At 37.6% G+C, this 14,462-nt stretch overlaps 1 pseudogene; it reads right to left on the reverse strand.

The window, feature by feature from the left end:
- Positions 1–254: 254 nt before the first annotated feature.
- Positions 255–7,184, reverse strand: LOC132237578 (activator of 90 kDa heat shock protein ATPase homolog 2-like; annotated as a pseudogene).
- Positions 7,185–14,462: the final 7,278 nt, after the last annotated feature.

The following is a 14,462-nucleotide window of genomic DNA, read 5'->3' on the forward strand; positions in this document are numbered from 1 at the left end:
TAGTAGCAATATGCTAATTATTTTTGTCTTTATAAACTGAAACTACAGCTGAGAGTGAGTATGCTAGGACAAACTTTAGTTTGATAAAATTCAACTTCTGGAGTCAGGGACTCAATCTTTTCCCAGAGGAATATCTATGGGAGGTAAGGCTAATACCTAATTTTAGCTAGTTTGTTGCTTTTTAACTCAATGCAAAATCTAGTCACAATAAAGATTCAAACAATACTTTAAATTCTGTATTAACTTCATGGATTTCATCCAATATAAAATGTTTTCTTAAAAGTAACAATAGAAAAGACGTAAACTTGACACTTCCACTTAGACAAAGTAATGTCCTTATAAAATCCTTTAACTATTAAACAATTTAGGGTGGTCAGCTGCAGCAAACCTTTTATTTATTCAAAATGCTGCTTTTGCCAACAGAATTCTATAGTCTCTTCTTCACAGACAGGAATTCATTAACGTTTCAATTGTAATTTTGTTTGTACTGGAATAGGCAAAATAAATAAATAAATAAAAATCAGTACAACCATTGCATAGTGTTCTTCTGGCCAGTTCCTACATCTCCATATCATGACAATCATTTCATCTGTTAAGAAATCTATATATTCACTAGTGGTATTCTTGTTGAACATTTGGAATTTTTCCCTTGTCAGCTTCTAATACTGCAGTCCCGTATTATTTATTTAGAAAAATTTTTATCATATCTTTCACATAAAGATGCTCTATAGCTGCATCAAAGAGTTCCATCACTTGTGGTGCCACAGTGGGGATTCTTATGATCAATGCTATTAGAGATGAGGGCTGGGAGGTATTATCACTCAGTTTCTGGATTGCCATAGCTTCCATTGGTAAAAATCATTCCTGTTGTAAATTCTGTCTTAAGTGCCTGCAGGTCATCTCCAAGGGCCCTCCTGACCTTGGTGATGCCTGCAATTCTTATAAGATCCTGCAGTAGATCCCCATCTTGTTTTGTCTTTTCTTTGTCTCTTATTACAGTCTGTCTTAACGTCTATTTTCTCTGATACAACTATATGTTTACCCCTGCCCGATTTGGGTTTTCATTTTCATAGAATATCTTTTTTCATCCCTTCACTTTTAGTTTGTGAGTGTCCTTAAATTTGAAGTTAGTCTCCTCAGCATATACTTATGTATGTTTTTTATGCATTCACCACACTATGTCTTTGAATTGGAGAATTTAGTCCATTTAGGTATAAGGTAATTATTGACACATATTAACTTACGACTGCCATGTTGTTAGTGGTTTTGTGGCTGCTTTATAATTACTTTGTTCCATTCTTCTCCTTTTGCTCCCCTCCTTTATGTGATAATTTTCTGTAGTGGTATGCTTAGACTCCCTTCTCTTGATTTTTTGTGTATCTACTATAGGTTTTTGCTTTGTGGTTATCATGAGGCTTACATAAAACATAACTAGAGGCTCAGTGCATGAAATTCATGTATGGGGGGGGTCCCATCAGCCCAGCCTGCAGCATCTCCAATCTGGGACCCCCTGGATGTCTGACTACCGGTTTAGGCCTGATCCCAGAGATTGGGCCTAAACTGACAGTTGGGCACCCCTCTCACAATGGGGGACAGCTGGCTCCTAACTGCTCACTTGCCTGTCTGACTGATTGTCCATAACTGCCCCCTCTGCCAGCCTGATCACCCCTAACTGCCTCCCCTGCTGGCCTGACCACTCCCAACTGCACCCCCTACCAGCCTGGTCTCCCCACATAGCCTGCTGTTCAGTCGTTTGGTCATCCCTCACTAAACCCCCTGCTGGCCTGGTCACCCCATGCGTCCATATGGTTGTTTTGGTCATGACGGCCCCTGGTTTTTTATATATTAGGATTATAACTATTTTAACCTGATAACCTTAATGGATACTAAAATTCTACATTTTTACTCTTCAACCTCCACACACATTTATATATTTTATTTTATAATGTATGTCTTTTTACTTTGTGTATATATTAACAAATTATTATAGTTATAGTTATATTTAATACTTTTGTCTTTTAGCCTTCATACAAAGTTGTGATAATAATTTATTTCATCAAACAGTCAGTTCATTTTATTTTCTCAGGAAGATAATTGAGCACAATTAAACAACATAATTGTGCTTGTTTTGCCTGCACTTATTATATAGACAATTTAAACGCTTTTTTGAGTAAATCACTGTATAAGATTAAAATTTATTTCTCATCAATATATAGCCAATTCCTAAGTATGACTGCTGTGTACACAATGACATGCCTAAACATGGACTCTATATTTAACTTAAAATCTTTTTAAGGTATTTTGCTAATTCAAAATTCTCTTTAAAAGCTATTGCTGAGAGACTCCGCTATAAAGTTGATATTCTGAAGTTCTTATTGGGGTTACAATCATGGACTGAGTGTGAGGTTCTGAAAGGGCTGAGGTCTCACACCGAACCTCCCACTAGATGCCAGGTCCCACTTGAAGCAGCAGCTGATGTTTGCAGGGCAGCTTTCCAAGCTGGATTTCCACTCCGCTACCCAGGGCTCTTGATGAAGATAACTTTCCAATATGGAAGGATGTAAGAGAAAACATTTGTAAATAATATGTTCTAACAAATCAAGTTAACTGAATTGCATGCCTCATCTTTATTTTCTAATCAATTTTAGATTTATTTCTTGGCAGCATCCTAGACTGTGTTTGGGTGTTTTTATGCACAGATCTTGATGAAGAACTTGAACTCCAAGGTCATAGAGAACTTGGCCTAAGTACTGATAATATCATTTATCAGGCTTAAGAGTTCAGAATAGCTATGCGACCATCTAAACCTGCATTTTCTCATGTGTTTATAATGAAGATCCTAGATAATAGTACCGGCCTCATAGGACTGTGGTTAGAATTAAATAAGAAATTGCAAACAAATGTTTATTTTATGCCCGATACATTGAAAAGACTAAATAAATGTTAGCTATTATATTATTTATTTGACAATACACCTTCCTTCAGTGGTTTCCCTAGAGATGTTGCAAGGAAAATAAAACCGAACCCACACTCCTAGAATTCAGCCAATTTCACCATATGCTTATGTCTGCACAAAGGTACAGATAGAACTGGATTTCTAAGTTGCAATGCAAAGCAGATCTGCTTTGTTGTATACAGGACACTGTACACAGATGCCTTTCCGCTGGACTACTTTTCAGGTGTGTTTAGCTTCTATAATACAGGTACAAATTAATTTAGATTTTGTTGCAAGATAGACTGCACAGGCAGCAAGATTTGAGACAATTGCAGAAGGAGGCTTCTGAGATAGCTAAGCACAAATGAAATGCATTTCATTATGGAATCATACTTGAGATGCAAAATATATTTTAAGAAGACTAATTCTTGATCTGTTCACTTCTCCATTTGCCTCTTTTAGTTCTCAGTTTTAAGACAGACCCAGATAGAAATATCAAAAGGAACTACTCGTATATACACCCTATGTAAAACCCTTGACCATACAAAGGCATTTTCTCTTGAGAGAATAGTTAAGCTGGCCTAATTCAATGTCTCTTGTACATTAAATGTGTTTATTTTTATAAAAGGGAAAACAAAACCTGACTAAAAAGCATAATTATAAATGGTAATAGTTATAACATCCTCATATTTATGCAATAAATAGCTGGCCAAAACTAGAGTTTGGAATCTGTAGTGCACTTCCCTATTATAGGAATGTAATTTATTTTTCTCCTCTACTAATGAGGCTGGCTCCAGATAGCCATGAGCATCAGTCTCAAATAAAAATTAAAAGCCAGTATATCACATTTCTCCTTCTGTTCTTCCTGCATATAACATTGCTCCATAAGCTCATTGATGTTGGAGTTCTATCTCTGTTTTGGCACAATTTTCCTCTGTGGTATGATGCTATGAATATTTATGGTACAATAAAAATACTATAATAATAAGCATTTCCTAAGCTTGTGCCACATACATCTTCAGACAGGAGCTGGGAGGGCTTGATCTGTTACCTCCCACTAGAGAAGATCTTTATGTCCTGTGAAATAGCAGGCTGTCCAAAACACCCCACTTCCAAGTGAGTTCAACAACTTCTGTACTGAAAAATTCCAAAGAGGATTTTTTTTCTTCTTCCATTTATAGTTTTGACTACCATCATCTCTGATACATTGCCAGATTTTTCTAACGTTGAGTAGGCTTCAATTGATATCCTTATTCATCCTTCCTATGTCAACTACCACAATTCATTCTTTTATAGCCACCTTAAATCTTTAGTCTCTAAAATTCCAGGGTTCAGAATACTCTGAGCAGACTTATTACCTTGCTCAGTAAAGTGGGACTGCTTTACCCTCATCCTCCATCACCTTAACTGACTGGATTTCTTTTCATTTGTAAATTTAACTCAAATTGTTTTCTTTTGTCAAATGTTTGCCAAACTTTCTCATCCCAGCCTATTTCCTCACCCTGATTATCTGCTTAGCTACACATGATGCTCCTAATTCTGTGATGTTCAATATCCCCACATGTCAGTCTCCCATTTATTCTATACAGTCATTCTTCTTATCTATTTTATTAATATGATTAGAATTCATTCTGTTTCCCATTTAAGAATTACTGAAAAGGTAGTTTTTTCATCCTGTCAGTTGTTCAAGAAATTCTCAGGTTCATACCAAATGAAAATCCTGAAAAATTTTAGGAAACATTTTAAAGCTGTAAGACACCTCAAAAACATTTCTTCAGAATTTTCTTTCAGAGAGAGAAAGAAGAGAGAAGGAGAGAGATGGAGACAGAGACAAAGCCAGAGGGAGAACACTGGCTTTTATGCATTGTTACATAGTAATGTTGTTAGTATACAATTCTCCCTGGGTCTTTTCCTGTGTCTGCATGCCCTATGAGAAGAGATACAAGCCTTTGTTCTGGACTGTTGCTTTAAGGATGTTAGCATGGCCTCAGGAGAAACATATAGTTGCTCCTTCTGGAGCCAATAACAGCTTTTTGGTTTTGGTTTGCTTGTTTTTGGGTTTTTTGTTTGTTTGTTTGTTTTGTTTTTTTTTGTCAGGTTTTTTTCTTTTTTTTGTTCTTATCATTGTTGTTTGTTTTTGCTACTGTTCAGTATAATAAAAGCATGTTTCCCTTTTGGTAAAAATCAGGCATGCATTCTACTTACCACAAAGAACTCAGTTTCTCTAACTCATGTTTACTCCCTTGTACTGTAACCCATAAGATGTGCTCCTCTGTGTGAACGGAAGCTTGGTGAACCAGTGTGAACACTGACACTCTGACTATTAGAGACATTGGAAATAATAAAGTCCATTGTGTACATCCAAGAGGTTTGTTTGTTTGTTTATTATTATTTGAACATTCATGAAAGAGAGGCAGAATAACTTGTTAGTCGGGTAGAAATCTCAAACCCTTTCATTTTCCTGCGAGAGGTGATTCCAACAGAGACAAGGCTTCCTCAAGGGGAAAATTGAGGGTCTCAGGAGCTAACAGACATAAAGGGGAGTTCATGTATGGTCCACCGGGTGATAAAGGGTGCCTTTTAATTAAGAGAAATTGAGGAGATGGTTTCAGGCCAAACACTAGGAAGTAGGAGTAAAGATAACTAACTGTCCAAGTGATGCCCTGGGTGTTGTAAGTTGGGAATGAAAACTCCCATCTGGTGGTCATCCTCAGGCCTGCAATAACTGTGCTAACATTTGTCCTGAGCTTTGGTGGCAGAAGGTTCTACCACGTTTCATTCAAAAGAGGTATGCTGAGGAAGAAGAGAGGGATGTGCGTGACCACTGTAGGCAGAAACCAGGCAAACCATTAGAATGTTGGTTAGTTAACTTGGGAGATGAGACCGGAGGGATATATGGGGTATATGATGGGGTATATGATGCCTATTATTGGGGCATATTATGTCGTAGTCCCTTCTGCAGACTAGCATGTCATCCCTAGATCCTTTCAAAGATGACAGTGAATGGTCTCAGATTTTTGCAGTGGCTCATGCCTCCTATGAGGGAGGTTCAGCCCTTTCAGCGATATCCGTGAAAAAGACAGATTCCTCTTGCTGCCCTGGATGCTCTTTGCAATGCTGATAAAAATGATCCATGAATGAATGAAAAATAGACCCAAGTAAATCTAGATAAATTTGTTCAGTAACAAATTGAAAAACTCCCCAAGGCTTTATGTTAAAACCAGGCAAGAACTTAAGACTTGTTTTTGTTTTATTTGTTTTTAAATAATGACACTGCAGTGGCCCCCTTTTTAAAAAAGTTACCCCTGTGTATGTCAGATCCAAATTGGTCAAAGGGAATAAGTCACACAAGCTCAACCAGAAAGCAATGTGACTATAGCAGTTGATCCAAGGAGTCCTCAAAGCTAAAACAGATGGTGTCAGCAAGGATGATCCTGCCACTTACTGTAAACATGGGTGGGCAAAAGTAGTTTTACAGTTGTATGTTAAACGCAGAGTTTATTCTTATATTATAATTTATCAATGATCATATTATTTATTTGTATTCTACTTGGAGTGTTATATTGGCTAGTCCACAAACAAGCATTCTTTGGCTGAGGCCCAGACTAAAAGGGTGTGCTGGAAGCCGTCTAAAGAGTGTTGCGTGCTCTCTACACTACTCGCCTCTTTCAGCTTCCAGTCGCTGTGACTGATGATTTGCTCATTGGAATCTCTGGTGAGGGAGGCATTCTAAACCCAGAGATGCCCCTTGGGGTTTTAGATTTGTAGCCTCCCTGACACAGTTACTAGGTGCACTCCTCTAAAAGCAGCAATCAGCTTGCTATGAGACACTAGTCAAAACTGAATACCTGAGCCATGCAGGCTTTGTGACTTTCCAATCTAATATTACCATTGGGGGTTGAGTTGAATTAGATTCAATGACTAGCAATGGCTGACAAGGAAGGTTTCAACCATCCTTACTTGTCAAGCTGAAATGATATATTCAGTAATGTTGCTGGCCTGACCCCCATAGCATCTTTGCTTTATGTGAAAATAAAAAAAAGATAATCATCTTATTGGAGACATTTTTGTGCTCTATTCCACCAACTGAAGCAAAGCTGCTGGCATAATAGGGACCCTGATTCACAGAGGCTGCCTTAAATGCCTGGTCCTGGTTCACTATTGGCTCATCTAAGCTGAAAGCTGCTGGTGTCCACTGGGCCACACTGTTCACCCACAGCACCAGCCATGCAGAGCTGGACAAGGACATGGTTGTTCAACTCAGCAGAGCAATACTCTCTTTAATGAACCTTATTTTATGTTCACTGTCTCTTGAGCTGTTTTCAACAGTTTAAAGCTGTTTATTCTGCTACCCTCTGGACTACAGACTGGCAGATTAGAGACATCTATCCTTAGGACCACAATTTGTGGAAACCAATCACGTTGGTTGAACCATCTGGATCAATCTTGTAGATACACACCTTGATTTCTAAGGTAAGTCTAGATGGTTTATAAAGTTTGCTTAGGTGGTCTGGTCTGAGGCAGTTGATGTTAACACTGTATATTTCCTCATGCTGCTGGTCAAGTCCTATAGATAATATCCTTAATTAAATGTAGTATGAGACAAATGGAATAGATTTAATCCCAATCTCTATCAGTCAGATTAATGAATATGACTGACAGAGTGGGGTACTCACAGTGATATTTTCAAGGAGACAAGACAGTGTTCAATTGAGGGGTGCATATTGTTAGTAGATAATTCTCCATAGGTCTTGCATGTTTATTGTTCAGAATGACAAAGATAATGCTTCCCTTTGGGGCAAAAATTAGGCCTTCTTACTACATATTATAAAAGATTCAGTTTTCCTAAGGTTGGAATTCCACTCCTGTAATACAAACCACTGTGTGTGAGCAGCCACTTGGCCCACTTAATGCCGTCCTGTGGGACACCAGCATAAATGCTGACTGCTGCTATTGCGGTGAGTAATGAAGTCCTCGGTCTCTGATTCAGGAGTCTCGTGTCTTCTGTTAGCCCCCATGACAAGCTAACTTGGCACACAAGGAGAATAAAGCCTCAGACCCTTCTAAGCTTTTGGTATGTGTAATATTACAAATGTACACTAATTATGATTTCAGTCCCATTAAGGAAAATTAGAGGGGGAAACACTTGTAGCTAACATTTTCAAGGGATACTGAACTTTACAATAATTATGTGAATGAATGAATGAATGAATGTGATTATATTGAAGAGAACTTCTGATTCCCATGAAGGAGGTTATTTTAATATGTTGGATTAAACTAATGAAAAGTGGGGGAAATGCCCACATGACACAAGTTGTGCTTCAACACTTGTAGATACTTTGAAGTCTACAGATTGTTTACTTGAGAACTATTTCACTAAGTGCACTTCTTCTGGAGTAGAGGCACCTCCTAGGAATTACCTAAATAGGTTATAATTCCTTGCACTGAATTCTAGGAAATACAACATAATGATCATCAGAACACTAAAATATTAGAAGAAGATCTATTACTGAGAAGATGGGTATATAGTCATACAGTGTATATATAGAGTCAGATGACTCAAATAAATTTCTAACTAATTTTGACTTCATACATTAGAAGTAGGGGGAAAAAAGCTTATTCCAACGTATAAATATGTATACATTATATAACTAATAGGTTTGCTTGTAGTTGTTCTCTGTCTATGGACTTTAATGCAGCATTTTATATATCATTCACATGAAGTTCAAGATTTCAGGTAGCCAAGAAACAGAAAAATCCTTATCCATTTCGAGTCAGTTATATAGCCATCTTCCTAACAAGAGTTGTTTAATGAAAAATAGCAAAGAATAGTTGGTCAAATCTTAAACATTTTTCTATAATGCCTTATTCTTACAGCAAAATGGATCAAAATTTGTAATTCTAAGGTCCCTTTAAGACATGTGTGTGTATGTGGAAATGTAGTTGGGGAAATATTCAAAATTTTCTTCTTTGCTGGTATTAGAAAAGGTACCGAGGATAGGGAAAGGTTATTAGTTTGCTTGCTCATTCCCTGCTGAGCACAGTAGAACATAAAATAGGAATTAAAAAAGGAAGTCAGCTCTCTAATCCCAGCTGCAGGCTGATGAATCAGTTAGTGATTAATTGTTGCTACCAGTAATTAAAATAATCATATTTTGGAGAGAGGGGAGAAAAAAAGTATTTGGTGTCCAAAATGTTTTTGCCTAAAGTTGTAATTGCTGCAATATTATGACTTTAAAAAAAATAGGTATAAAGATCTTAATGTAAAACTGAAAGGAATATTATTTCCAAGATTGATCCAGCATCTAGCATTAGGTTTTAAAAACTTTCATCTGGTTATCAAATTCAGTGGTCCTTTATTCCGTCCCTCTTATTGTCTTGTATGCTGTTCTTTTAAATAGAGTTTGCTTTATAAAGAACACAGCATAATATAGAATACAAAATAACAAAAACAATGACATAGCTATGAAATACACTTTCTTTAATTTTCAATAAAGCCAGTCAGTTGACATTTATGCCCCCCAAATTGGTGTTTAAACTTTTTAAATTAATGCTGATTTGGAACATACTTTATCATGTTCCAAATTCTAAAAGTGTAAAATATGTATGGCCCTATTCCAAGGATTTGGGGGATTAAGAGAAAAAAAAAATGGCATGAGAAGATAGAGGAATTTGTTTGTTACATATTGTTTCTGAAGTGAAAGTGGATTATAAGGAGAAATGTCCAATAAAGAAATAGAGATAAAAGATGCCAGTTAAACAGGATCAGAGTCAGAGATGTAAGTGTGTTACTCACTGTTGTTCTAAAGTAGACAATGAGAAAAAAAAGCAATTATATTATTGATTCCACACAACTAGAATACTTTTCCATGTAACTTCAAATTCTAGAATGTGTGATGACTAGTAGGCAAAAGGGGCTATAAAAATTCCTCCTGGGCCTATATGTCAATGCAATTCCTCAAGTTAAATCTGGGTTCGTGTTAGAATTGATTTGACCACAAAAGACAGTAGAGGTGATGCTGTACTAGTTCAGGACCCAGGCTTTATGTGACATGGTAACTGCTGCTTTCCTTCTTTTGCTATCCTGGGGCTCCTGGTAAAGAAGTCCAGGCTACCCTCTGGAGAAAATGGTCATCTAGGGATTCAGGCCCCAGCCAACAGCCCAGCACCAAGTGCCTGACAAGTGAGTGAGGCCACCCTAGGTCCTCCAGCCCAGCCACCACCTGAATGAGTGAGACCAGTGGACACAATACAAGATACATTATCTCTGATGAACCTTACTCAAATTCCCGAACCCAGAATCATGATGAATAAACTCATTGCAGTTTACCCACTTAATGTCAGGGCATGGTGTTGCATAGTACTGCTCAAAGAGAAGAGACTGGCGATATTTTCTGTTTCTTCCTGATAGATAATAAAACATTCTATTAAGAAACATAAAACAAGACTTAAAAATAGAAAGTAACAATAAGGTGATAGAGAAGTGTTTGCATTCAGGGACCAGAGAAGGATTTGTAAGGAGGTGACATTCGAGCAGAAAGGAAAGTTAAAGAACTGAATGGAAAACAGGGATGGGCCATAAACACCAAGAAAAAAAAATAATTTCCCAATGTTTGCATGATATGTGATAAGTGACATACCTAAAATCAAATTCATCATCCTTCCTCCCTTTCCACCAACTCTTCTTTTGTCTATGTTACCATTTATCATTAAAAATCTATTCAAGCGTCGTCTTCTCCAGAAAGACCTACCTGTCTCACTAATCTGGGCTAGTGGTCGCCTCTGTGTTGCCAGAGCCCTCTGCATTTTCTTCTGTGAGAGTATGGAACTCATTATGCAACTTTTTTTCCCTTTAAACCAAACCCCATACCATTGAAATGAAAGCTTGGTTTGACCTTTCTAACCTTAAGCAATGCATATCATAGTGAAATGGCAGTACTTTCTTGCCTCTACTTCCATTGTGTTCACTATCTTATCTTTTGTTCTTTTATCTCTACCTCCCATTAGTTCTCAGCTTAAGCACGCCACCAAAATTTAGATTAAGTCAAGAAAAAAAGTTTTTGACCAATGGCTGTTTAATCTGCCACTGAAGAGTAGCAACAAAACAAAGCTTTTATCAACCAGAAGACACATTGTGCTTCCTTTGGGAAGGTAAACAAAACAGCAGATCTAGGAGCCTCATTCAAAGGGAGACCCAGGAATGGAAAGGTTTTAAGAGTAGCACCTGTCAAATGGAGCGTAGTGTGTACTGTTTGACAAAATAGGCTGGTGACTGTCAAAATAAATACTAAACCTTCCAGCTCTGACTAATGACTGCACCTCACCGAAATACTTGAGGGAAGCATCCAACAAAATGCAAAATTGAAAGGAAAATTGGAGCGATCAGCACAGCCTCCTAGCAGCTAAATTTTAAGCAATTTTGGAAAAACTCAAACCATTCACCAGGTTTCCTAGCAGAGGGCAAACTTCCAAAATCTCTTCTGATTGAGCATTCTGTCTTTGTGAGGAAATCACCTCTCTTCTGATGGCGTGCCAAAAAGCTGGGTCTGCCTTTTCAACACAGAAACAGTCCTGCCGTGACTGTGGCATTCTCTGTGCAGACACTCAGCTGACTGCCAATAATATCACCGGGAAGAGCAGCGGGAGCTGGACCCCTTTGTACCGCAGAGTGGGGCAAATGGCAGAAAAGGCCGAGAGCCAGAGGGGGGCCATTTCTGATACCTTCTACTCCCATTTCTTCCAAGAGGAGACACCGGTTTTCCTTTTCTCTTCGCTCCTTCGAGGATCGTCTTGTTTTCCCTCTCCAGCAAGCAAGGTTTTCTAACAAGATTACAAAGAAAACTGCCCAAATGCCTGCCAATAATGTTATGACCATTTCCAGGAGGAGTTTCATTTAAACAAATTGTGTTTTGGAGGCCCCCGAAGCCTTGATAAGTTCCCGCTCTAAAATTCAATAATACATCACAAGTGGAAGAATGCATTGTTAGTGGAAGAATTTTAAGCATCTTAAAAATACAGTTCTGCAAAAGCCGTCTTCAGGAATTATCCACTTATGCCTCAATTTCTAAGTGGAAGGGATCAACACCGGTTTGTTCCTCTGCCTGACTCCTTTCACTGTGCTCTTGCTCCCAGATGAAGCTATTCTCTGGGCTCCCTGAGTCAACATGAAAGAGTGAGGAAGAAAAACACTAAACAGAATATCTGCTCGTAAGAAGGGGTCACTTCTAAATATTATTTAGCCTACAGTAACAGGGATTTCTTTCTCATTTAATTTTATTTATTTATGTTCTTCCATTATTTATTTCTCCTTCACCTGTTTTATGCATTGTATTGGATTGACTCTAGTTTCAAATATGGTTTTCATAGGGATTTGATTCTGTTATCAGTAAACAGATTTGAGATGTGAAATGAGCAAACTTCAAATCTAAAAGCACACATTTAATATGTGTTTCTTTCTAACAAAAAAGCATTTACTAAAATCTGTAATTAAGAAAAATACCCTCATCGTTTTGGTTCCTTTAAGCCTTATCTTGGAGAGTTATAAAAGTTTGAAAATTGCATTCTGTATTATTTTGATAACCATATTTTTGTAAGCAAAAAATCAGGAGATATCCAGATGACAGAATAAATATCTGAACTCAGAATCATCCCACATATATAGGCTGTCCATATGTGTCATGAATGGAGTGAATAGTTGGTTTCCTCAAATACCTACATCTCATAAATGGACAGGAATCAAGATGCCTTCGCTTCTGACTCAGTGATTTCAACATTTCAACATTCCAGGATGATCTGGTTCACCAATGTATTTGATTGATGGATCCTACTCTGATAGTGGGTGATCCAACCCAGTCACCATCATGTCCAAGGAGTCCTGCATTTCCTGCAGCAATTATTCTGCTTGGCTCTTTTCTAAAACTTCTCTGCTCATTATTCTTGCTGCCTCTGCAGGGTCAGTAATGTGTCTGCCAGTAAAGTATTGTCTCCTTCCATTTCCTCTTCCCATAACCACGAGGAATAGAAGCCATTCCCCGGTTGAGGAAAGAGCATTTGTCCATTAATAACCACACTAGTCTAGCAGCCAAATCCCTTTTTGATGCTCTGGTCATTTTTAACTTGGACTATTATAACCACATTCTGTGCTGTCTCCAAGGCTTTATTCTTCTTTCCAGTTTAAAATGATATGCATTCTGCAGATCAAATCATTTTCTAGATGGATTTAAGTTATGCCTCTGGGAAGGGAGAGCCTGGGCTTGGCTATGTTGCAGATAGGGAGTGTGCTGTTGAACAGGGGGATGTGTGTCTAAAAGAGGCATTTAAATACATCATATGTTGAGAGACCCAGCTTTTCTGCATTCCAGGAATCAGGACACCTCAAGATCTTATTACAATTGTAAGAACTATGTTTGACAAATTGTGGGAATTTGTTCTTCCTGTGTCCCAGCATATTAGAATGTATTGAAACATATTTTGTGTGACTTTGGCAAACTGAAAGGTCACCAAGAAGTGATGATGCCATGCTGTTGTTTACTAACTTCTTTCATGCAGCTGAATTAACAGAGAGGATTTTTAAAAAGCTCCCTGAGCAATAGGTATGTTGTCCACCAAACTCTGCAGATAAGAAACAAACAAGTAAACATAAGAGGAGTGTGAGAAAGTGATAGAAAAAGAGCAGTTGTCTGCTGCACATGGAAACTCTGTTTAAGTTCCTGGCATCCTAAACATTTTTTTCTGGCTTATATATTGGAATTACTATAGACCTCTATGAAAGAGTTATTTCATTTCCAAAAGGTGAGCCATTTTCTGTCTACTCAATTGTAGAATAGGACTAAGTACTATTTTATCAAAGTGGCATTGGCTGTCACCCAGCGTTAATCATTTTCAGAACAATTATGATTTATTTTAGACATAGGCTGAAGGATGTCTATTTCCAGATTCCATTTTGGCAACTTTGAGCCTTACCTCATATGTAAGATTATTGCTGAAAACAGTTCTTCTCCAAATTATCTTCCTTCAATTCTTTAAACACACACACACACACACACACACACACACACACTTAATTAGTCAAGCTAGTGAGTCTATGTGACTGCCAATATTTGCTCAAATATTGTTTGCATATAATCCTACACAGATGTGCAGCCAATAGGGAGCTGAGTGACTCTGCTTTTACACATCTTTTAGTTAAATTAAAAACCCAAAAGCTAAATCTTGTGCTCTGAGAGAGCATGTGAATTTGACATTTCCTGGAGGCTATTAGAACCATAAACCAATGAATAGACTATTCATCCATTTAAGTGGTTTGTGACTGTGAAAGACTAAATATTTACAATGTCTTTTATCCTTGGATACAATATAATGATTTCATCATTTTAATAGCCCTTTACTCAAATGTGGCTGCATCCCACTTAGATTTTAAAGACATGTATTTCAAATACTTTGGGTCTCATTAAACATTTGACTAAGGCCCAAGAATGACAAAATATATAGCAAGAGTTCAAGGCGTTGAAATCAAGATTTTAGTTTT

Source organism: Myotis daubentonii, chromosome 6, assembly GCF_963259705.1.
Source record: "Myotis daubentonii chromosome 6, mMyoDau2.1, whole genome shotgun sequence".
NCBI classification, from domain to species: domain Eukaryota; kingdom Metazoa; phylum Chordata; class Mammalia; order Chiroptera; family Vespertilionidae; genus Myotis; species Myotis daubentonii.